Source organism: Leguminivora glycinivorella, chromosome 4 (assembly GCF_023078275.1).
Source record: "Leguminivora glycinivorella isolate SPB_JAAS2020 chromosome 4, LegGlyc_1.1, whole genome shotgun sequence".
In the NCBI taxonomy this organism is placed as follows: domain Eukaryota; kingdom Metazoa; phylum Arthropoda; class Insecta; order Lepidoptera; family Tortricidae; genus Leguminivora; species Leguminivora glycinivorella.
Window position 1 is genome coordinate 18803422 of NC_062974.1, and position 27248 is coordinate 18830669.

The following is a 27248-nucleotide window of genomic DNA, read 5'->3' on the forward strand; positions in this document are numbered from 1 at the left end:
CTGCCAAATTTCAGTGCGCTCGGACCATTTTGAAATTTTTCAAAAAAAAAAAGTCAGCCATTTTGATTTTTTAAAAATGCTATTTAGTGGACCTGAGGTGACTGTATAACATTTGTTTGAGCACTTTTCACTTCTTTGTACCGTTACGGAGCTGTGGTAATTAAAAGAAAAACCTCCATACAAATTTCAATTGGCCCTCAAAGGCCGCCATTTTGAATTTTTCAAGATTTTCTTTTTGAATATAAATTTTGAGGCAACCTTCCACCCGTGTGCCAAATCTCAGCGCACTAGGACCATTTTGAAATTATTAAAAAAAAAGGTCGGCCATTTTGATTTTTTTAATGCAACTTTTTTCTACTCCGAGACCTGTATGACATTTGGTCGAGCACCCCCGGCTATCTCTTACGGTTTAAAAGTTGCCATACAAAATAAAAGTGGCCAATTTTCTCACACTCGTAGCATTTTTAATTTTTTTTTAATTTCATTCGAATCAAGGCCGCTTAGAGATTCAACGACCAAAATTTGAGCACTCTACGAAAAGTCGGCCATTTAAAAAAAAAAAATGGCGGCGTCAAAAATTTCCCAGGGTCCTCACTGCCAAGAATAATGTTATACAGAATTAATCTACATAAACTTTTTTAATATTATGTAGATTAATTCTGTGTAACATTATTTTTGGCTGTGAGCCACCGTTTTTGAGTTATCAACAAAAAACGGCCCATGTAATCTATTTAAAAATACTTTCCAACTAAAAAAATTATCCTAGCGTAAAAACCTATATAACATTTCTTATAGGAAATTTTATGTAGATATTATCTGTTTAACATATTTTTTTGCTGTGGGCCACCGTTTACGAGGTATTGACGAAAAACGGAGCATGTAATCGAAACACTTTCGAAACCGGGCTCTACGCGGCGCTACGACATTTTCGCTACATACGGGGAAACCCATGTAATCGGCTACGCTTCTACGAGCGGTGTGCCCGACAGTCGGGTTCTTGGTAGCGAAAGTGTTAAAAAAAACTTTCTTACTAAATTATCCATTTATATATTGATCCTATCCAAAAAACGTACACAACCTTTCTTGTAGGAAATTTTATGTAGATATTTTTTGTTCAACATATTTTTTTGTTGTGGGCCACCGTTTACGAGTTATTTACGAAAAACTAAAAAAAATGACTTTCAAGATCGAATGGAAGGGTACGGCTACGGACCCCACCTCATGTCATGGCATTATTTTTTCATGGCTATTTAGACCCTCATCTTTTACTGGTAAAAATGACAGATTGCAACCGAACCCTAATAAAACTTATTATATTATATTATTATGTATTTTTTCCACTTTTTATTTTTGCATCTCAGCAAAAGCAAATTTCAGCGGTTTCCAGTCCAGGACGGACGGGCGGATGGACACACAGACAGACAAATATGGCGAAACTATAAGGATTCCTAGTTGACTACGAAATACTAAAATAAGCGCCAAATTTGAAACATGGGCGAAGGTTTATTGTGCCATAGAAAATTTGAATTAGGCGCCTTTTTTAAACGACAGTATTTGCTTGGCCATAATTTTCTTTAAATAATTTTATTAATGTAAATGTTGCAAATAATTGTGAAAATAAAGTTATCGAATAATAATACTAAAGCCTGACCAGAAATATATGACTATTATTGTCAAGAGGGCGCTGTTTATTCTGATGTATGGGGTGACATTGCAGTTTAGTATGAAGAATAGTTCTCATATTATATTTCTGGTCAAGCTCTCAGGCTTTATCAATCTATGACTTTCGAGCCAATTCATCACTACTTTTAAAAAATTTCGTATCTCACGCTGTTCCTCAAAGTTAAAACGCAGTAAGTCTATATGCATTCCATACATACTTACTACAATTTTCTTTTCATTGATAGACGAAGATATGAGTTTTTTTTAAAGTAGTGACGAATTATTTATGTCTCCTGATTTTTAGGACGTGTCTTCTGATTTTATTCAAATTGGACCTGGCAACACTGAAATAATGTCAGAATCTTTTCTTTGACATTATTTACAATTTATATTATTATACATAATTGGTGTTTTCACTATTCTTAAGCTAAAAAAAAAACACCTGTTTGTCCTCCAAAGAATACCTTATGTACGTATGAAACATATTCTTTCTTCTAGTATGAATTGTACGCATATTGCCAAACTTCAGGTTTAATTAATATAATATTGTTAATCAAACTACCTCTTTTATTTTGCAGTGGATTCACAGGATGATTGAGGATTTGAGGGAAGCATGTTAAGACTGTGACAATATGGTCTTAAGGCAGCCGGCCTCATTGAGAACAAGAAAATACCCTGCTTTATGTAGCGGTTGTTATTTGTTAATATGACATGTCTCGGCAGTGTAGTGACCCTGTGCTTAATTAAGGCTTCAGGTTCAAATCATGGTGAGGGCATTTTTTTATATGATAAACACTGACATTTGTTTCTCAATAAATGTATTATTATACACGGTCAGAGTATAGCAAAAGGACTTAGAAAAATTTGTGAACAATTTTTTTATTGTTTTTATGCAGTACTATTCTAAAACATTACTTTGTTATAGGTAAACCAAAATGAAAGCGGCCGGTTGAAAAAGTAGCAGAGTCGAAAATGGAAATTAATGAGCTGCAGAAGTAAATTTTAGAAGAATAATTCTCTTCTTCTTTGTTGTATCCTTGTGGCTGAGGGACATGACGAATGAGGCCATTCTTTACCAGTGTTCTTCACGCCACTCAATCCTGGGCCCGGTGCATGCTAGCCTGCAGTGGTCTTTGTCAGAGACGTTATTGTGTCTGCCCAATGTGTGCCCATGCTGCCACTTCTTCACTTCCTTGCCGTGTCCTGTGATTATGGGAAGAATAATATGCAAATAAAAACCAACAATGGGCCATCGAAGAACACAGGAGAGGGCATGTGGGCCTTAGAGAAAGAGTTGTTAATGTGAAGACTAAATAAATTCAACAAATAAAATCTCAACTATAATACTGTCTTTGGTACACCCGCTACCATCGCGTCAAATAGTGAAAGTGCAGTTCAGTGTAAGCAAAGACAGTGTACAAGATATACCACTCACCTATGGCATTAGTGTTACTAGACCACATTAATACATAAAGACTAGTTTTTTCTAAACTTGTGTATAGCTCTGTGTTGTCTTAATAAATCCTATTGGAAACACTGTTGTTATTCTGATTAGCCAGGCCTGAACATTACACTTCACCATCTTATAAGAGTGCCGACTATTGGGAACCTGAACCTAAATGACAGTAAGGGTCACTTGCACCACCGAAAATCCGAGGTTAACCTTAACCCACCATTTTATATGGAATTTGACAGTCCACTAACCTTGACAAGCGGGTGGTACAAGTGGCCCTAAGGGAACGCCATCACACAATGAAGCTAGGAATATATTGCGCTGACGTCCGCGATCGCACGTGCACGACCGACAACCGATAGTTTGCACAATTCAATCTAGGAACATACTATGCGGACGTCCGTCGTAAATCGACCGCGGACGGGGATCTGGACTGGACAATGAATATACACTAAAGCTAGGAACATACTACGCGGACGTCCGTCGTAAATCGACCGCGGACGGGAATCTGGACAATGAAATTACACATAGCCGTGCAAACTATCGGTCGACGGACGTGGACGTGGCCTTGAGCGCATGGACGTCCGATCGAAATCTGGCTCGCTGGATGTTTTGTTCCGTGCACACTGATCGGTCGCGGTCGCGGTCGATTTACGACGGACGTCCGCGTAGTGTGTTCCTAGCTTTAACCGTGCAAACTATCGGTCGACGGACGTGGACATGGCCTTGAGCGCATGGACGTCCGATCGAAATCTGGCTCGCTGGATGTTTTGGTGACCGTGCACACTGATCGGTCGCGGTCGCGGTCGATTTACGACGGACGTCCGCGTAGTGTGTTCCTAGCTTCATGAATATACACTGAAGCTAGGAACATACTACGCGGACGTCCGTCGTAAATCGACCGCGGACGGGGATCTGGACAGTGAATATACACCTCACCGTGCAAACTATCGGTCGACGGACGTGGACGTGGCCTTGAGCGCATGGACGTCCGATCGAAACCTGGATCGCTGGATGTTTTGTTCCGTGCACACTGATCGGTCGCGGTCGCGGTCGATTTACGACGGACGTCCGCGTAGTATGTTCCTAGCTTTATCCAGATCGCGTCCGCGGTCGAGACCCATAATATGTTCCTAGCTTTACCAGTTCCACAATATAATATATAATATTATGTGGTCTGTACGTGGCTTGGCCCGAACCCCACTGATGTACACGCCGCTACGGTGGGGAGGCAAGTATGGTCGCGCGATAAATGATAAAAAACATCATCGTTTACCGCTCGACTATACTTAATGCCTGCCAGGGAGCACACGTAAGGCCGTTTTCACATTATCCGATCCGAATATCGGATGTCGGAAGGATTTTAATGGAAAAAATCCAAGATGTCGCCAGTAATGAATGGAATAGCGGTTCAATACATCCGATATCGGATCGGATAATGTGAAAACGCACTAACGTCGTTATACTCGTACCTACAGCGTCAAGCTAGGAACATACTACGCGGACGTCCGTCGTAAATCGACCGCGACCGCGACCGATCAGTGTGCCCGGAACAAAACATCCAGCGAGCCAGATTTCGATCGGACGTCCATGCGCTCAAGGCCACGTCCACGTCCGTCGACCGATAGTTTGCACGGTTATGTGTAATTTCATTGTCCAGATTCCCGTCCGCGGTCGATTTACGACGGACGTCCACGTAGTATGTTCCTAGCTTCACCCTCGGATTAGGCTGGTTTTACGTCACGCGGACCGACCGCGCGGAGCGATCCGCACTGGATTTATGTGTTAACTTCAGGGAGCGGTTTAGATTTAAGCTAGGAACATACTACGCGGACGTCCGTCGTAAAACGACCGCGACCGCGACCGATCAGTGTGCACGGAACAAAACATCCGGCGAGCCAGATTTCGATCAGACGTCCACGCGCTCAAGGTCACGTCCACGTCCGTCGACCGATAGTTTGCACGGTTATGTGTAATGTCATTGTCCAGATTCCCGTCCGCGGTCGATTCAAGACGGACGTCCGCGTAGTGTATTCCTAGCTTTAGAGTGGCATGGATGGGTCCGCGCGGACGACAACATCATCATATAAATTGGTCGCGATCCGCGCGGACGGGCCGCGTGAGACTAGTAAACTGCATGCTGGGGATGAATCTATTGAGTGGTTCGTGATGGAGTCGTTGGATATCCAACATTAGGTCTTTCTAAACGTATAGGGGTTTCGAAATGAAATTCGTCCTTGATGTAACTTACCCTAATACCTATCCACCGAGCAGTAAAAAAACAATCTGAAAAATCTAATATACTTAGCTTAAAACATCTATTGTGTTTATAATTTGCCCTGATGTTATGCTATTTTGATACGGGTAATATTTATAGATTCTAAAATAGATTCATTAAAGGAAATATCAATTTGTGATAACGCAGCAAAATTATAAAAAATATATTTAAAACGGTCAATGACTGTAATATTGATGTTAAATGTTTAATAAACGTTATTATTTAAAATTGGTGCAACATTGAGAAATTAATTCTTAAAAAAAACAATTGCTGTGACATTGTATTTATAATTACCTGTAATGTTACAAAATAAATATACCGGTTATATCAAAAGGTTTTATTGAAGTAAATCTTAATTTGTGATATTGCAGCAACTGCATAAAACCAATATTTCAAGTGGTCAGTTGCAGTAATATTGATTTTGAACATTTGGGAAACTTTAAATTTAGACATTGAAGTAACATTGAAAACTTGATGTTTAAAAGTTAATGTTGCTGTAACGTTGCATATGTAATATAGCTAATACCTTGTTGCAGCAATGTAATAAATGAACATTTAAATAACTTGTAATCAAAACATCCTTGCAATATTATAATATTAGTTTTCATTTGTCATGTTACAATAATATAGCACTACTAATTTTCTGAAAGTTTCAAATTACCAATAAGTTGAATGTTGTTGTCATATTTCTCCGACCTTACATTCTAAACTTACAAATGTGAGGTATGTAAACTTACTGCAAGTTATTGTAAGTTTCATGCTCAGTGGGTAGGTACCCTGGATGCCCCTTCGAAAGCTGGAAATGACGTGGGTCCGGTGACCGCAGTCTACCTGTACGAGGTGGTTTTAAGTTCTACTCTTACATACGTTTTTTTTATTTAGTACCTAGTGAACTTTGAGGTGAGTTTGCGTCGGTTACTTCCAGCCTTGATCAGAGTACTGTATACAATAAATTGTTGGCTGAACTTTTTGCGTTTCTTTCTATTCACTTGAAGCCTCTATTCACTATATCATGGATTTGTACTAACATTGCCACATATATACACGGTGTAATATAAGGGAACCGAAATATTTTAACTACCTACGCATTTCTGAGGGCAAAATACAGATAAAATGTTATATAACGTCAAGCAAATTTCACCAAAAAAATGTGAAATTTTTTTTTAGTTTTTTTTGGATGTATTTTCACATAAAAAGTAAATGTTATTCGTAAAACTGGCACTTAAAATAAAAATGTTAATTTTTTGTATTAAAAAAATACTTTTTTGCAATGAGTTACTAGTTATTTTTTGACATCTATCAACGAGGACAGATTATGTCTGATAATGGCATCATCGCCATCAAAACAGCTTTTTGTTCTAAGAAACAATAAGTAATTGTTATTTTTTTAAATGCTTATAACTCTGAAAGTAGGCGAAATCCAGAAAAGTTTATATGACATTTTACTCTTCTAATATGATGAGGAATATAATACGCTGTTAAAATTATTCGGTTTCCTAATGTTACACCGTGTAGGTATGGTTTTAAGGGTTCCGTGCCTCAAAAGGGAATCCTTATAGGATCGCTCGTGCGTCTGTCTGCCTGTCCGTCTGTCCGTCTTTCACTGTTATTCTGAACCACTGACCCAATTAAGTTAAAATTTGGTATACTTATTTTTCATAAACGTAAAATAAATATCATTAATCAAGTAATAGTTTATTATAAAAGTGATTTCCAATATTTAGGCTTTAACATGTTACGCTCAGTACGTTCTCACTGATGTAATCGCTCCTTCATAATGAGAACAATGAATTTAATCCTAAACCACAATTGAAATCATCAGCCGTTGGTATGTTTCGGGGTATTTCAATTGTGAATTAAATCACTCGGCTTAGTGCTATGTCACGCAAATTCATAGTTTAAATTTTACAGCGTAAAACAATAGGGTTTAATTATTTACTAGCAATTATGACACTACATTTAAAAGATTAGTTCAAACAGTTAACGTAAATTATAAATTGAAATAGATACCATACACTAAAAGCGATCAAGCCCACTGGTGGCGAAGCCGGGAATCGAACCCGGGTTACCCGGGTCTCCAGCTATCGCGGCTGACGTACTAAACCACTACACCACGACTGCCATAAAAATGACGAGTTCCCTACGTCTGTCATCTTCAGGTAAGTAAGTATGCCAACTTACTTAAATAATTTTTTAATAAGAAATAATTCAAAGAAGCTGATTGTTTTAGCACTACAAAAATACCTATATCCACAGTCTCGCGGCTTAAGTTTCAACGAGGCAGTGTTTGAAAGAGTATTTTGTAATGAGATGAAAACTTCTGTCTTGTGTCTTTGTGCATGCTCCTCCAGACGCCCTAATCATAGTATTTGTCACCTTGTCACCTCCTTTTTGTTCCAGGGAGCTGTGGTGCCGTATCGATTGGTTGTTATTTTGGCCCATCTTTCCGGACACAGCCGGCAGATAAGTTCCACCCAAAAGCCCAGTGCTTCTTTAATTTGGCAGAATTTGCATTCATACGAAATCTTTGGAGCGAAAAACGACATCCACGGACGATGGATTATGTGAACTTCAAGTACCTGTGCTATATCTTTCTGGTATATCTGTGTGTGGAAAATACATAAATCTTTCCAAGAATTTTTTCATTTAACTCGCAATGTCCGCCATACCTAATTACCAACTCTAGAGGGTGGATATTTATAATATCATTTAAACAACTTTCATTAATGGGAAACCCGTAAATTGCGAAAAAAAAATCTACCGTTTGATACATTTTTTGAGAATCACATCAATGTCAATTTTATTGTAGGTTACAGTGTACGTATAAAGTTTATGGATTGTTTAATAGATTTACTAAGTAATGAACATACTAAATAATCATTTTAGTCAATGACTCGATATTTATAAAGCCCTACATTGAAATTCCCCTTTCAATGTGTTTGAATTGGTTACGAAGAGGTTTTCTGTGATCTGCCCTATAGGTTGCGTGAGAAAACTTACTTCAAAGCATAATTTCAAATTAATTTAAACCAGTATAGATGTACACTAGAAGACAAAATAATTGTATATTAATATTTAATTATTTTATCAGGTCGTGAAAAAGTAAGATTCCCATGTTCCATATCTTTACTCATACTTTTTCGTATAATCATGATTATTGGTAGGACTCAGTGCAAGCATGCGGTATTCGTTTTTTTGTGGGCCTTTACTGTCAGGTCCGCCTGATCCTATAACTACAACTACAACAACTGAAACAACAACACTGAAATTAGGTATCAACAACACTGAAATTAGGTATCTATCACGAAATAGGTATCCATACTAATATTATAAATGGGAAAGTGTGTGTCTGTTTGTTTGTCCGTCTTTCACGGCAAAACAGAGCGACGAATTGACGTGATTTTTGAAGTGCAGATACTTGAAGGGATGGAGAGTGACATAGGCTACTTTTTGTCTCTTTCTGACTCCCCAATTCCCTAAAATGGGGGGTGGAAGTTTGTATGAAGCATTCCGCAATTTTCCAATTAACGCGAGCTAAGCCACGGGAAAAGCTAGTCAGTTATAATTTTAATTTAGATTGCAGACCTTATTTTCTTTAGAAGTGGATATATTACTTTGCAAACATATTTTATAAAGAAAAATTGCGTATTTTCTTTTATTTCTTATGTAAATTGATGGAAACGAATAATGAATTCTGAATCCGAAAATATGGCGCGTAAAGTGAAAGTATCTAATCCCTTTTCGCTATCAAAGCTCACCCCCTAGCCGATTGGCATAAATAGAAAATGGGAATGTAAATTTCCGGTGTGCTTTTACTTTGCGGTGAGTGAAACATGGTGAAACAAAATCTATTTTCCTTTGCGGGTTCCATGGGTCAATCGAGTGGGAGCTTTGTACAGGTGAACTATTTTTATTTTGGGGTTTATTTTTCTGGTTAGGTATATTTAAAATACTGTTTTAAATTATGAAATTAAAAAAATCACCTAGTGCAATATTTGATTAATTGTAATGTCGAAATAGGCTTGGTTGTAAGCGTGACCTTGCACTTTTTATGAAAATTTATTGCCTTAAACAGTCAGCATCAAAATTTTTGTGATAGACAAAGCACCAATTGTATTGAAGCACATGCACTTATGGTACATTACAAATCATTAAATTTTATCAAGTACATAGACCATTGCACAGAGACACATTTACACGCCAACTCACAGAAAATTTACAATTGAAAATAGGTAATTACTGTAATCGAAAGGGACTATAATTACTTACGAGATGTATATCGTTTGGAGCTTTGACTGTCACAACGTATATTTGATGCTGATTGCTTGACTGTACTTAGTAGTACGGTACATTTTGTCTTATGAGATTTTATTCTATTAGCAATGTAGTATAAATAAAATACCGAGGATAGTGACCAACTCGGTAGCATGATAATGATTCAATTTCAACTCCTTAATCAGTATCATCAAGTCTATTTCAAGTGTACACTTTTGTTGCACCGCAGTGCACACAAAGGGTTCGCCGTCGGCGTTTATAAATCAGAAGAAATGACGCCGCGCGCGTTAAGCAGTCAGCGTCGCACTGGGTGGTCGGCAGACGCCTTCACGCTTATTTCACGGTGCGATGTACTACAAATAAAATCAGACTTGTAAACACGGAAATAGGTATAATACGGTGGCAAAATTGTAGTTTAGCTTTCGGGGCGCGCGGTTTTAAAGCCGTGGCGTGATATGAGAATCGTAAGCTTTCATCACGATCAAAGACATATTATTATGGTGAGACTTTAAAACCAAAATAATTCGTTAGATTCTTATTGATTGTTAAATAAAAAATTGAGAAATAACCACACATGACATTAAATTTAATGCTTCCTCTAGTTTAAAAGTAGCACACTAAGGGGAAGTTTTCTGCTACACGAAGGCAAAATGTACATTTATGGTACAACTTCAGAAATAATTATACATAAATACACATTACAACCGATGACAGAGGTAAAGAATAGGCCTCCAGCACTTCTCAGCTGTTCGACGCACTGATACTGTACTATGAATCGTTCCATGGAGTTTTGGTTCCGTGTAATATGCCAAAAGTATATGAGCTGTGGGATATATGGGTTAAATTGTGGCGTAGGCGTGAGGCTGGCAACCTGTCACTGGAATGTTACAATTTGGATTTCTTTTAACCCCTTTTTGCCAAGAGTGGCACTGAAACTTAGTAGTTCATATGCTCTGCCTACCCCTTTATGGGATACAGGCGTGATTATTTATATGTATGTATGTATGTATTTGATCATTCGTTCTTGCACATTCGAAATATTATTGTTTTAATTCATACAACATGCACTTCCAGTAAATTTAATTCGTTTAATTTCGCAAAGCAAGTCCACACAAACGCGTAAAGCGTCAACGGACAGATCGATTTCGGTTTTCTCGACCACATGTCTGTATTTCCTTGAAATGCGTAATTTATTGCACTTTGCGCATTATCACTATAATCGTAGATTTACTGAGCTGGGTACTAAATGCGATTACATTAATGGTGAAATATTGAGAAACCGAGGTCTAAAAAAGGTTTTAGCTAATTCGAGGATGTTAAAACCACTAAGAGACAAAATTTAATAGGAGTTATTTACTGAGAGCGACGATATATTTTAATGTCATATCACATATGCATAGTAGAGGAAAATATTAGTAAGTAGGATAAATTAATAAGACGTGAGTCTAATCGTGTTTTTTTTTACTATTTCATAATATATTTTACGAATATTTAACTTTTATTAGAACGTGTTAAGGGATGGCATTCTCTAGATACTTACCTTCTCTTAGTTTGCATAGACTTTTTACAGCAGATACTTTATCTAGTTATCTTCTTCAAGAATGTTTAAATACAATTATCCTTTTTGTAGCCATAACTAGAACCAGCTTGAAACAAAAGTCCGGATTTCAGGCACTGTATCTAAAAATTAAGTTCTTGCTTTCATCTGGTTAGTACGCATCCACCGGATTCTTAGTAGTTTATTCCGCTGCGGATTTTTAATTTCTTTCTCTTCTTTTGAATTTAAATCCGGCGCTTCGTGAATACGAAATACGAATCACAGCGCAGCTTCATGAAATAGTTTCTGACTTTATTATTAAACCGCAATTTAAACATTCTTTGAATCGATGTGCATTTTATACGGGAGAAAGAATTCGCTGGTACAAAAAATACGCGCAGTTGCAGGCGAATTACTTTACGTAAATTGCGATGTGAATTTGTTCGTGCCTACGAGAGGACGTAAACAATTTCCAGGGAAACACTTGACAGTAAATGAGGTGTGTAACAAGCTGAACAACTCGCGGCCAAAACACAAATTGCGTTTTTTCAGGTGAGCTGTAAACAGGAGCACAACAACTTAAAACAATTTGCTGAGGCTCCACTCGAAAGTGTTAAGTGGATTTGAAAGTGTGAGGTAACGCGGGCGGGCGGACGAGCGCAAATTGAGTCAAACAAACGAAACTCATCGACAAGATTCTATCGTGCAGAGTTTAAGAGCAATTTTTCTCTTAAAGCCAAACAAATGAGGCGCCATTAGATGGAGTGAGAGCGCTTAATCTATTTCTGACGAGTTCAGTGACGCCGACAAAGACAAATCGACATTAGCCTACCCACACGGCGCGAAGGCGTTCCACTTCTGTTTCAATTCCACTTTTATTTGCGGATTAACTTCTTATTAGTCATTGTGCTCGAAAGGGGCTCGAGCCTGCTATCACAAGCCTTATGAATGGCTCAATTATTTTGCCGACTCGACACGAATTCATCTAGACATTTTAAGCTGTATCTGCGCTAAGCATTACTTATTGCCGTTCCCGGGGAATCCGTTCACGACCTATTTTTTATAATACGTTCATTATACTACGAGATTAACATGAGGTCATGACGAGTGTTGACTCAACAAAAACACATATCGTATTGTCAAACACGTGTCTTTAATAACCCCGGTACCACGGGTATTAATACACTGACAACATATTTATGCTCTCCTACTGTCGCGTATAATGATATCTATAAATTTTATGTCACTTAAGATTCATGAGTAACTGTCATGTAAATATTACTTAAATCATTTTGATATAGACAATTTGTGATTAACATATAATCTGGAGTTATTTTTATATTTGTACACTTATACTAATTGGTTGGTTAACCCGTATAGGTGACATTAGACGGCATAGCTTTACAGTGACTTTTTGTCTGTTCTTATTAAATTGGCTGATATCGAAGATTAACGACAGAACTCTTTAATAATGACGCTACAAAATCATCTGTAACAACAACATAATACGATACAAAACGCATTGTATACAGATAAAAGTTTACGTAAGATCCTTCGAACGGGGGCCAAAATAAATAAAAGGGAGAAACGAGCGCGCGTATTTCAGAACCGACAAGTTGAAGAATGTCGAAATGTGTCATCTGTCAGTCGGTATTTAAAACGATATTTTACTCTGAAAGTAGAAGCGCGTTTGTCGTGTATCTAAATAGTCGAGACAGCTGTCTAGTTCTAAAGATTAGACATTTTTGAAACTCATAGAACAGCGGCTTGTTTTATGCCGATCGCGCATTCCACGGAAAGTGCTGCGTAAATTTTAACAAATTCCTAAAACCTCTTTATAAATGGTGCGTTAAATAAGAAGCATTATAATGGGTGGTAAGAGCTTTGATGGTATATTTACGTCCAAGTAGAAAGGAAAGAAATATTTGGCTTCAATAAGACCAACTGTAAACATGTATTGGAATTTTTAGAATATTTACTTTAAAGCAAGGATAATTTATATAGAATTTACAATATTCATACTAAGAATCGTACCTCCATTTTTAGCGTCACCTATTCTATCATAACTACATTTGATGATGCCTACAATATATATTTTTTAATGTGTATTGACATGATATCATGATATTAAAATAAAGAAATATGTAATTTGTTCCGATAAAAAATAAAAACACGCAAAAATATTTGGGGAAAATATGATTTTGGACACTTCCAGGCTGCGAAACAGCGCCATCTGTTTTTAAGCCTAGAAAGCCCATAATTATTCTTGTTTTAAAGTATATAAATAACTATAAATATGTATTTACATAGTACCTAGATATATTGATGTAAATGGACTTCCCAATCAATGTTATTTCCTCACAATATTAGTATTACATCGAAATTTAAACAATTGAGTCGGTTTGTTTTTCAATGCCATTTAAAAAGACTGTACTGTATCTTTCTATTAAGGTAGATGTGAATCCAAGTAATGGTTTGTCCTCGTGGTTCGTTAAATCACTTTTGTGCCTAGGCCCGTATGACAAGAATACGAAATTCTTCAGAATCGAACTATCCTGTTAGGTAGTTGACGTACCTAGCGATAAATCACGAAATTCGGAAAAATAAGAATACTGCGCTAGAAGTTGTCTTAAAACGTTCCTACACATTTACGTAGTTCGTATAAAACTATCATTCCCTAGTACATTTATCCTAAGTAAAAGTATAGCTACTACGAGTATCCCTCGTTTTTAAGGATACCTACCCATCTGAAATCTGAGAGACCGAGATATCTCAAGATAATGGCACTATGTGATCCCTGTACACTGAGAGAAAATACAACCAGTTTTCATGTTCGTTCAACAAGTTTTTTGGTTAAAATAGCGCCTACGTGCTCTTTGGTTCAAACAACAAGCTACTTGTCATTCAAATTTCTCTCAGTGTAATAGGTAGGTTATCTAGTAGCTCCCTAATATCCCAGTTACATACTCGACGAGTCATGTAAGAAGTAACGGGAGTAGTATGCAGAGAAGATGAATGAATAGCAAAATGAACATTGCGCTTTTTTTGCTTCTGGAATACAGAGCCTTCTAAATATCGAATGGCCATTTCAGATCGTTCAAACGTTCAATTTTCAGCAAAATGAGTTTTAGTATCAAGCTAGGTACCTAGATAAATTTCACACGCAATGCAAAATTTATTTGTGCGCACCAAGTGACATGTTCGAATCACAAAATGAATAAAGTTAGAATGCCAAAGTTTAGCATTAGAAAATCATTTCCAGATATTAACTAACGAGCTTATAAGAAGAAGAAGGAAGAGTTTATAAAGAGCTTCGTATAAAATTTACAAGGAACTAGTAAGTCGGAACCTTAGTATGTGTCACAATTTTTACGAAAGACAATCGCAACAGTGCTTCGCTAAGCAATAACGTCTGGCTCCGGTCCGACATGCAATGGCCTGCAAGGTGGCGCGAGATCGTGACTTCTGCTTGTTATAGAGCTTGTTAGAAAAATAAACTTGATAAAATACAAGGCAATTTAGTGCGATAACAGCCATATATAAACTAATCATTTTTATTTTATTTTATTTTAGTCATGTGCCTATTCATAATAATGTGGTACATGCTGGCTATAATCTAAGTTTGAGTTCTACATTTCTAGAAATATGATATGTATTTATAATTACCTATTTACGTTTCCTTAGTCACAATATGTAAATCTATCACTATGAACGCTCATTTTCTGAATCGCGTTTTTCCTGATATAATGAGGTCGGTTCAGGAGCGCCTTGCGAAATGTAAACTATTGAAGTGTTGATTGATTTTCTTTGGACATTGTTTTGTAATAAAATTGTATACACATGATATATTTATGTATGTGTTAGTTCTGCTTGTTACAAACATAAAGTTGATAAAATACAAGTCTGGCAATTAAGTGCGATAACGATCCGACCTATAATGTTACAAAATTTAGTTTATGACGATTGTTAAAATTAAAACCTCTATAATCTATATTATAGTTTTCCTCTATAATCCGATATTATAGTATAGTTTCTGTTCTAATATGCTGTTAATTATTGCGTGTCTCCTTACGGTAAGTTAGCTATACAAATATCATTTACACTGACATAATTATAGTATTCTCGTACATCGTCGGTGAGATTGCCAATTCCGCTATGTGCATTTTAGCTACTTTTCAGGAGAGACAAAAAATCGATTTACTAGAGAATTAGGTACAAACATCATTTCAATTTGTATCCAAAATGTGTCAAAAATAGCAAGAAATATGTTGTGTGAAAAAAAATGGGAAATAATAAATCACAAATTAAGATATACTCGTTTTTCTTAATTTTGTGCACATATGGGTATTGGTTTTGAGCTTACTAAATACATATGTGAAAGTCATGCACATAGGAATCATAAATACTGTTTATTTGAGGTTTATCAGAGTAAGTTATGTGCGTTTAGGGTAATAAAAACAAAACAACATGATATAACAATCACTTGTATCAGAAATAAATGATATTATCCAAAGGAAGATGTCAGTATCTGACAAAACTAAAGACCTTCCTTGTCAATTACTAATAATATATATTTACGTACATACATACATACAATCACGCCCGTATCCCATAAAGGGGTAGGCAGAGTACATGAACTACTCAAGTTTTAGTGCCACTCTTGGCAAAAAGGGGTTGAAAGAAAACGAAATTTAAAAAAGAACTTAAAACTCGTTCTGACTAAATTCAACGTAATTATAACGACAACCTATGCGATAGCGACATACTTTGCCACATAGCTGACAAGGGAAGCTTGCAACCAATTGAGACGGTTTGCTACGGTACCTTATTTCCATTTTCTCTGCAAGTGCCGCAAACCAGGTCCATGAACGAACTTGCGACCATCTTCAATGCACTTACGCCACTCCCTCCGTTTCTTAGCAAGCGTGTCCTAGTTTCGGTAGTCGATCTTAAAGGCAGCCATGTCATATGTTATCCCTTAATGCGCACAAATCAGATACTTAATTAGTACGTGTGAGTAATTGATACCACTCGTAACAGTTAACATAATAATTATTATTGTCGTCCACCGAAACACAATTATTAATGACGTTTAACTGATTTTAATGCTTTTGTATTAATACATAATGTATCTGAACGAAAACCAAACACTTGACCCGTTAACGTTTTGCTCACACTGAGCGACTTATTACTTTGTGATCAACCCAGAAAATTCGAGAATAGGCACGACTAAAAAAACTAATTAGTCCGTCAGTTAGATTATCAAATAATTTTAAACACGTATTTTTATCTTTTTTCTCGTAAACGAAAAATGACGACGGAGCAGTGCGTTGAAGTTTCGCGTGACGTCACACCTAGGTACATTTTTGACTGAGAAGTGACGTCACAAGCCCCCACTCCGGAACTTCGATGCTCTTTTGTATTTTTTCAATAATTATAAAAAGTGAAAAATATGTGTTCAGTATTTTTGGACGATCTAACTGACGGACTAAACAGAATGCCACTTATTTTATGTAGTCGTCATCCCTATTTCTCAATGGGAGCTCCATTTTTTTTCGTGATTTGTCTTGGTCCTATAGCAAAATTTACTTAAGTGTGACCTATGTAAACATAAATGGGTTTTGTTTACATAGGTCACATGTTTGCCCTTAGTTCAGATACATACAGATTTTTAGTTAAGTAGACATCGCGTATGTTTTTTGTCTATGGTACTAGGAAACCATACCTAAATGAATGACTCTCTCATCCTTCACACGTTTAAATCTAGGTATAGATCTCTAATTTTAGATAGATGTAGATGGACCTGAGATGAACGTTCTGTAAGATGACGAAGCGTGGGCAGTGGATCTGATGTTTTTTTACTTCATAAAAGGTTTAAATTATTTGCTTAGAATTAAATGAAAGCTCATGCATCACTATTCTCACTTTCTCTACATCGTGTCAAAGATTGTGATCGTGTCATCGTGTGAAAGTTTGAGTGAAATATAAATATAGCTTCATAACTTTTAGGACAATCCATGGACAGATTATTCTAAGTTGGCTTATAAGTTAATTTGGGCGGCAACGAATTAAAACAACTTAGGAAGTGAAATTTCAGAGTTCTATCAACAGAGGTCTGACAAGGGTTGAACAGCCGCCTTATGTCCATAACTTTCAAAGATACTTAAGAAACTTTTAAGTTAAAAAAAGCTAAGGATCTTAATTAAACGTTATAAAGGACCGTCTAATTATACTTATTATTTTGAGAAAGTTGACAAGTTTATTGGGCAGACTTTTATAATGCCGCCAAGATCTATATTTCCCACAAATTTTAAATATTTCGATGACTTTATTTTTAGATACAACACATACGTACAAAATACTCACGCCTGTATTCCGAAATGGAGTAGAAAGAACACATGAAATTGTCCAAGTTTGAGAGGCCATTCTTAAGGGGTTGAAAGAATACGAAATTGTGCCTAGCCCATCGCCTACACCAAAAGGGAACCCATATCCCACAGTCGACTTTTAGAACATCCTACGGGAAGAAAAGGGGTAGTGAAATTGTTAACCCGTCACTAGGGTGTGCACACGATAAACAAGCCCAATATTTATCCTCATTTTGTAATATATTTCGCGGACATCTTTTACTTTCATATAACAATATTTCTCAGGAAGACTTCCTTCTAAGCCTCATACAATACAAACAAAAAACACCCGTTAGTAACGACACTAATCCCACTTCTGAGTCGAGAAAATACCAGTTTAATCTAGTTCTGAAATAAGAAAAGTGCGAGCGCGAAAAGCCACAACTAAGTCGTATCAGGCTTGTCGGTGTCAGTAGTTGAAGTTCCGGATTTCAGCTATTTATTACGATCCTGGGTTCCGGAATTTACGCGAACGATAAAAGAACCTTAGTTTTACAACGACATGAGGTTGGATCCGGCTGTCTCTTAAGTGGCAATTATCGTAGTTTCTGGAAATCTCAGAGAAGCTGTGCTTAATTTATTAGTGAGTCCTCTTAACAGACAATAATATAAGTAAAATCAGATTTGTAAAGGATGTTTATGGTATTTAAAAAAAAATCTTAGATAAATGGATACATTACTAAGTATACCTAGGTACATAATCAACTAGAGAAGAACTTATACAAGAATAAAATATCGTCCTTTGTTTAATACAATCACGCAAGTACTATACATTACTTGGCCGTCCCAATACCTAACCACAACCCTAATGTAAATATTTTATTTCATCAACAAAAACTTTATTACAAAGTTTTGTTATATCGATACATTGATAATGGAATCAAAACTGCATGATATTGGTTTTATAGCGGCGGCCACAGCGGCTAGAACAAACAGTTTTAGGTGGTTTTAGCCAATAACACCGACCGGGCGCACGCCACGCGTCTAGCCAACAATAGACCGAGTAATATTAGCGGCGTACGTGTGCGGAAGCCGTGGCCAAAACATTAGGTCAACATTTATATAGTGTTTTTTTTTATTTATATTCAATAAAAATCACTATGCGTTATAATGACAAGATAAGTAGTTAGCTAAACTTGCACAGAGTATGTTAATTTATTTACGTAAGGTACAGGGGGCCAAATCTCGACTGGGGGGCAATTGTAACTAATCCATCATTTTTTCCATTATTTCACTATGATGTTGAGTTCTACATGTATCCACTGAACACGCCTACCATATAAATATAACCGATGGACACTCTATTTAATAATGCAAACATTGTAAAACATGGAAAAAGTGGACCAGTTACATTTGCCCCCTAGTCGAAATTTGCCCCGCTGTACCTTAAATCAATGCAAAAAATTACAAACATATAAATGTATCGGAGTGATACGGAAGATGTTACGAAAAATTAAGAAAGTATTTTCACAATTGGAAGCTTACTTTCGTCTCATAGGTAGTGACAGTTGCTCAATATTATCTATGACTGTGACTATAATAAACAACCTGTATTACTGAAGTTTCAATCCGGAGGTCGCGGGTTCTAGCCCCGTACATACCGATGAGTTTTTCGGAACTTTTTTTTTTTTTTTTTTAATTTAGTATTTATTTTTCATTAACAATTTGTATACATATAGTCCATTTACTGAGTGCCACCTAGTCCAACTCCTGGTCCTTACTGAAAATCAGCGTCGCGGAGCGGGCCATGTGGCTCACGCCGAGACACTACTATGTACAATTAGATTAAGCTAGTTATAAGTATGCTGTGCTAATAAACGTCTTTTCTTTCTTTCTTTCTTTCTAACTTTTGTGCGAAATGTCATTTGATATTTGTCAGTCGCTTTTCGGTGAAGGAAAACATCGTGAGGAAACCGGACTAATTACTACGAGTATCAGGCCTAGTTACCCTTCGGGTTGGAAGGTCTCAGATGGCAGTCGCTTTCGTAAACGCCTACGCTAAATCTTGTGATTAGTTGTCAAAGCGGATCCCAGGCTTCCATGAGTCGCGACGAATGCCGGGATAACGCAAGGAGGATGATGATTACCTACTGAAGTTTCAAATGGCGTTTTTTTTTATTAAACTGTCATCTCGGATAGGCTCCCTAACTTTTCTAACCAGAGGGACTATAACTTATTGGAATCAGGCCTTTTTTCCACAACAAAGGTTCCGAATCCCAAATATTCCTAAAAGCTAGCCGAATTCTTTACCTACCGTACAAAAGCTCCGAGAAATTTATTGGTTACATCGGTTTAATAGTCCCATATCTAACCTGTTAGGCTGCCAAAGCCACTACTTGGTAAAATCCAGATTTTTCGCAAAGACAGATGATATTCTGTACTTAACTACGTACCTATATCGTTATTTGTTAGTCTAAGTTCCATTGTGTAAGTTGTGTCCATTATTTACTGTAGTGGATGTTGTAAGTGCCATGTATTGTAATCCATACTAATCCACACTAATATTATTAATAGGAAAGTGTGTGTGCCTGTTTGTTTGTCCGTCTTTCACGGCAAAACGGAGCGACGAATTGACTTAATTTTTTAAGTGGAGATAGTTGAAGGGATGGAAAGTGACATAGGCTTACATTTTGACTCTTTCTAACGCGAGCGATGCCGCGGGCAAAAGCTAGTTATATATAAATATTTAAATAGCAGCTTGTAATGCTCCTATTTACACCAATGGTGGATGACAGAGAGTCCCTATAATATACCTATTAAAGTGTGACACTTGCACTTTATACTTATGTATAAAGTTAACATGTTTTAAATCTTCAAAATATTGGAAACGTATCACATAATAGCAATAATGCGTGCTACAAAAAATAAAATAAACATTATCACATCAGTAACACCAGACGCATATTTCAATAATTTTCATAAGAGCCGATGTCTTCTTAAATTACGGCACATATTTGCAAGCTCCCAGAATAAATACCGCATATCCTTCAAGCCCTTTGATGCTCCTTTTATTTGAAATCACAAATTACTCTCAAAGAGCCACACACGCCAAATGACACGCATCGAACCAAAAAGCGAATTAGGAGTACTTGAGACAAATAAAGTATCAGAGAACAATGGCCGACGAGTCGGTGTATAATTTTAGCTCGCGCTAGACGCGAGCAAAGATATAAAGCACTGCATTATTTTATTGAGCATAAAATTTGCAGAGTATGATGGGTTGGGAAGTACATAACGCGCTAAAGAAAATATAAACTAGTTACAGAATAATCAGTTAATCACTTACTCTTCTAGCGCAGCAAATCCAAGTGTAACATGGCCTCCAACACGACAGCTCGCCACTGATTTCGGTCCTCTGCAGTTTCTTTCTATATTTCAACTTGACAGATATCACTGGATTAAAAAAAAAGATATCTCTGGGTAATAAACACAAATAATACGAGAATTTATGACATTTTAACCCATAAGATTATCTTTTCTCGATCTCTAAAATGTCTATCTATTAACTTGATAAGTGCTCGGACAGTCCTGTGTAAAATAATTATATTCAAATTATGAAAGTAAGGAAATGAATGCCTAGTCGTCAATATTCATCTATAATTAAAGATTAAACTCTGTTTGCAATTAACAAAAACATCCATAGTTTCACATTTTGATTATTGTAAATATTTATACGTTATTGTTTATGTTCACAATCATAATTCAAATTAACCCTCATCTCAAACCCTTACTCTAATTCACATCGCAAATACCGCTTATTTAAAACGCGACGATTCTAGCAACCTTTTTGTCTCAACGAATGCTATGCTATCTTTACAGCCCTCGGGGGAAATAACGTACTGTCACGCAGGATATACTGCCGCGCCACAATTAGAGATTGCCAGAAATTGCGTAATTACACACCATTAATCGATCCATGCTTTGCTCCCTTGTTGGTAAACTTTAATTTTATTCATAGTTTGTTGGTGCAAGCGGACGGTAGTTAGTCGTGAATTATGATGCCATTTAAATCTCCCTTTGAGATTTTTCCTTGGTTATGGTTAGTGATTCATTGTTTTTGAAATACGATGCGAAATACATTAGAATCGTATTAAAATTTACTTTATTATAAATACAACCTGTTATATTTTTTTTAGGTAGGTACTGATAATTCTTTATTTACATGAACATAATTATATAAGAAACTAAGACTAAACTTAAAAGCTAGCTAATGTCTAAAATAGGCCCTTGAGGCATTGTTATTTAGAATTTAAACTTAACCTTAAGAAGACTTTTCGAAAAGTTCAAGGTTGACATAATAAAATGACCTATGAAAATACTGAAACTTTTGATTCGTACACAGTATTTATCAGCACAGTGATATTACAATTTTAAAGCTATTATTTTGATAATACCTATTACGCACCAGACTGACATTCGTAGAAGGCAACTCTGTAGCAAGGCTTTTCATTTATTATGTAAACATACTATCCATACAACAGGCACGTGTTATAGTAATAACAGTGTATATTTAGTTAAAGGTTATAAAAGCCAGGTTGTTTAAAAACTTATACAAACAAATTATACATATTTCCAATAATACCTAAATGTCAGGTTATATTTAATCAATGAACACCTGTTTGTCACCGACGTGGTATATAAAAAAAAAAAAACTTAATCAGATATCGGACAATTGGGTTTGGGTATCATTATGTTCTCAGATATGACGCATAGTACGACCACTGATGTCAAGATACTTAACTACAAAGAAAGAAACATAAAGTTTTTTCCGATATGCTGACCTTGTTGTGCCCGTTGCACCATTTGGCCCAAACGAATAATTCCACAGATAAACACGATTAAGTAACTGAAATAAATGCGCATCATAAAGTAAAAGTAGACTACGAATAAGTGACAGTCGATCTAAAAGCTAACAGATGAATAGCGACATCTAGTCCGAACGAGGCAATTACACCCATTGACAGTTCTGAACCGAATAGCTGTAGCTGCACTTCTATTATGCCCCCGGCTTATTGAATCGGACGATAAGGTGCCCGGTAATTTCCTCCCATTTACGATCATTACTCTTCCCCCGGTGATCACCTAATGCGGTTGGTGCTGACAAAAAAACTGGACCCTGGACGAGAATTGGCGGGATCGCTTCCGTTTCCGACTGATGTGTGGATGTTGGGAATTATTGCGGGATTTTTCTGTGTGCGTGATTTATATTTGAGCAAAAATCTAGAGAAAGTAATGACTAAATCTTATAAATGGTAAATTGCTACTAATTTACACGTTTGAACTGAAATAACCATTCAAACGGTGGTTTCGAAACTGTGGTAAACAGAATTAACAAGAAACTGAAGAAAAAAATTTCTCAATGTTCTTCTAGCAGCATATTGAGTATTTGATCGTCTGTGTTTTGTCTAAGGCTTTTTTAGAGTACCTCCATAATTAAAAGGTCCCTGTGTCAATCGTAAATTTGAAGTAAGAGTCATATACAACGAGTAATATAATATACTTACATGAACTTTTTGCACATTTGTAAGCACAATACATAAACGTGATAAAGTATAGACGCTGTTATCTAAAACTGAATAAAGTAAAACACGAAGAATAGATTCTCTCACATTTTCTTTCTACACACATTTCGTTTTACCGAGCGCAAATAAAACAAACTTTACAAACAATATACATACGCACCATTAACGGCTTACACCTGTAGGACGCATATAAAACTCGACACAGCGGCTAGGAGCGTTTTTAACCTCCAATAAAACGTGTCCCGCATATGTTAAGCCGAATCTTAAGGGAACATTTGTTCAGAAAAACGCGCGACGAAATTGCGGGTGCTGAACGCCATTGCCGTCGTTTTTCGATCACCCCCAACACTTAGCTTTCCCTTTTTAGCAATTTCTGAAGCTTTTTTCACACATCAATCTCGCTCCATTCGCGATATAAGGGTCGTGTTGGTAGTAAGTGAATTCTGCTTGATGCAAAATTCGATCACTTTGTAAGTGGCGAAGCGTTGGCTGCAAAAACATCACGTACACACTTATTTATAAATTGATTGTGATCGTCGAACGTGAAGTCCCATAATTTTGTTAGCTCAAATTATGGGTAGAATCGCGACCTAAATGCATAGGTAATAAGCAAAGAGAATGGATCTAGAAGATGATTGTCCATATGTAGAATGTAATACAATTTTAGTCTCTTTACTTAACTGCCGTCTCTCAACACAGGATTAAAACCTTCTGTATTGACAATTTGACCCATATTATGGTTTGTGTTAAATTTGATAAATATGATCAATGATGACATCCCATGATTACAATTTTCTTGAAATTCCTGTAGTATGTCTTTTGTAGACTTTATTTATTCCCTTTTTCATTCCCTGAAAAATAACGTCTAGACCAAAGTTAACTATGTAGTGCGAAATACAAAACGAGTTTTTCTTCTGCAAAAATATTCCGTCTGTGTTCGTTAGCTTAATCAAGCGACTTATTTTAACGCAAACAGCAGCGTTTATATTCAACAAACAGCACAAACACAATCCCCACTAGGTGGGGCAACTATATAAAACAACTAACAGCCACCAGAGGACCTGGGGCTGTATTCGACATGCGAAACCTGACTACGAATTGTTTTTTCTGTTGATGTTGAAAAAGTTGTGAGCTGTCGAATTGTAACAAGCTAGTAAAAATTTGACATTAGCAGTCCTTAGTAAAGTTTTAGGTTCCTAAGGATAACGATGGCCTCATATAGCGGCCGTCTCCATATTTTGTACTTACTACTTCGTACTGCTACGAACTATGAAAATAGCCGCTACATGACGGGCTTTACTATCGTAGGAAACCCGAGCTTTACAAGTGACCCAGTGAGTTTGAGATTGATAACAATTAAGTGTGACAATGAAACCAAACTACTATAAACCGTATTGTATTTAGTGACAAAACAAAATTGAAATCTGTTTTTTATCTTGCGTTTTGGTTCTAGGTACAGTTGATCGAATCACGACTTTGAAATGAGACAGACAGTCAAGCATGTCGAATACAGCCCCTGGGCTGATTAAACGGCGCGTTGTTAGCTCCGGAGATATAAAGATTGTGGTAGGTAAACGTAATATGGTGTCGTTCGCGTAATAGAATGGCCCCTGTATAGGGGTTACAGTGTACCGTGTTTTAGAATTATTTAGGGACGTGTCTCGTTTAGATGCAGTGTGCAGTATCCCTAACTAACAGGGTAATGGAAATTTAAGAATACTGTATACAAACCAACAAAAAAAATGTATGGTAATGAGACAGAAGATTTAATATTCTGTACGTTCAATTTCCATTAGTTTTTAACTAAATGAATACTATTATTATAAATGCAACCTGCTAGCAACGTCATGCCTGACATCAAGCATTGCTGACCAAAGTCTGGGAGGAGCTATGTCACGGATAAATGTGATGATAAATGTTAAAGCCCATGATTCGCATATTTTATAGTAAGACCTGATTCCATCGATTAAAGCCTGTAGTTCCAAAGACCTAGGCTCAAACCAAATAGAAGCGGCATAAATATTCCTAGTGTGTCAACGAAGGTAATTTGGTAATCTAGCCATTTTATTATATTATGGAAGAAAAACAAACTACCTAGTCCATGAAACGCTCCCAGACTCAAAAGTAACATTTATTAGCAACAATAGCAACAATCTAAATATATAAAAGAAGAAGCTGACTGACTGACTGACTGACTGACTGACATATCAACGCACAGCCGAAACCGCTGGTCCTAGAGATTTCAAATTTGGCACGTAGGTTCCTTATATAGTGTAGAGGAGCACTAAGAAAGGATTTTCCAAAATTCACCTCCTAAGGGGGTCGAATGGGGGTTCAAAGTTTGTATGGGGAAACAAGATTAGTTTGACTATTTTATTCGAAACTTCACAGGAAGATTCCTTAAGACATATGATGGAATACGTGTTTCAGGTTTTTTGAAAATTTAACTCCTAAAAGGGTGAAAAGGGGGTGATAAAGTAAAAAAATCAATATGGGTATCGTTTTTATGGTTTATCGGGTCGCTGATCACGATAAATACAACGTTTTAAAAATCTAATGAGGCGGAAGTGAAATATCATCTCCTCTGTTGTGGTGCAAAAGGGTTTAAATATCAAAAAAATATATTGACTGACGGACATATCAAAGCACAGCCGAAACCACTGGTCCTAGAGATTTTAAATTTGGCACGTAGGTTCCTTATGTAGTGTAGAGGAGCGCTAAGAAAGGATTTTCCAAAATTCACCTCCTAAGGGGGTCACATGGGGGTTCAAAGTTTGTATGGGGAAACAAGATTAGTTTGACTATTTTATTCGAAACTTCACAGGAAGATTCCACATATGACTTAATACGTGTTTCAGATTTTTTTAAAAAATTTTACCCCTAAAAGGGTCTAAAGGGGTTAATAAAGTTAAAAAACCAATATGGGTATCGTTTTTATGGTTTATCGGGTCGCTGATCACGATAAATACAACGTTTTTTAAATCTAACGAGGCGGAAGTGAAATACCTTCTCCCCTGTTGTGGTGCAATGGGGTTTAAATATAAAAAAATATATAGACTGACGGACATATCAACGCACAGCTGAAACCGCTGGTCCTAGAGATGTCAAATTTGGCACGTTGGTTCCTTATATAAGTTATATAGTGTAAAGGAGCACTAAGAAAGGATTTTTCAAAATTCGCCTCCTAAGGGGGTCAAATGGGGGTTCAAAGTTTGTGTGGGGAAACAATGTTAGTTTCACTGTTTTATGCGAAACTTCACAGGAGGATTGCTAAAGACATATGACTAAATATGTGTTTCAAGTTTTTTAAAAATGTACCATTTAAAAGGGTGAAAAGGGGTGATAATGTCAAAAAACCAATATGGGTATCGTTTTTATGGTTTATCGGGTCGCTGATCACGATAAATACAACGTTTTTAAAATCTGACGTGGCGGAAGTGAAATACCTTTTCCCCTGTTGTGGTGCAATGGGGTTTAAATATCGAAAATAGCCATATGGATTTCTTTTTTATGTTTACTTCTGGTTCAAGAGATTTCAAATTAAATTACACGTAAGTTCCTTAGAAGAGCACTAAGAAAGGATTTTTCAAAATTCACCGCCTAACATGATAATTTGACAGGGACAGGAACGAGACGGGAGGGGACGAGCCGGAACAGGGATAAGGGTAGGGATAGGGATAGGTATAGTAATAGGGATAGGGATAGGGATAGAGATAGGGATAGGGATAGGGATAGGGATAGGGATAGGGATAGGGATAGGGATAGGGATAGGGATAGGGATAGGGATAGGGATAGGGATAGGGATAGGGATAGGGATAGGGATAGGGATAGGGATAGGGATAGGGATAGGGATAGGGATAGGTATAGGGATAGGGATAGGGATAGGGATAGGGATAGGGATAGGGATAGGGATAGGGATAGGGATAGGGATAGGGATAGGGATAGGGATAGGGATAGGGATAGGGATAGGGATAGGGATAGGAATAGGGATAGGGATAGGGATAGGGATAGGGATAGGGATAGGGATAGGGATAGGGATAGGGATAGGGATAGGGATAGGGATAGGGATAGGGATAGGGATAGGGATAGGGATAGGGATAGGGATAGGGATAGG

General features: G+C 36.8%; 2 long non-coding RNA genes across 2 annotated transcripts; one reads left to right on the forward strand and one right to left on the reverse strand.

Annotated features, from left to right (window-relative positions):
- Positions 1-1283: 1283 nt before the first annotated feature.
- Positions 1284-2729, forward strand: LOC125225546. Its single transcript, XR_007176995.1, has 3 exons — positions 1284-2131; positions 2241-2429; positions 2588-2729. It is a non-coding gene; the product is annotated as an uncharacterized LOC125225546 (long non-coding RNA).
- Positions 2526-3141, reverse strand: LOC125225547. The gene is made up of 2 exons (XR_007176996.1): positions 3098-3141; positions 2526-2865 (listed from the first exon to the last, which is right to left on the reverse strand). It is a non-coding gene; the product is annotated as an uncharacterized LOC125225547 (long non-coding RNA).
- Between the last annotated feature and the right edge of the window lie 24107 nt (positions 3142-27248).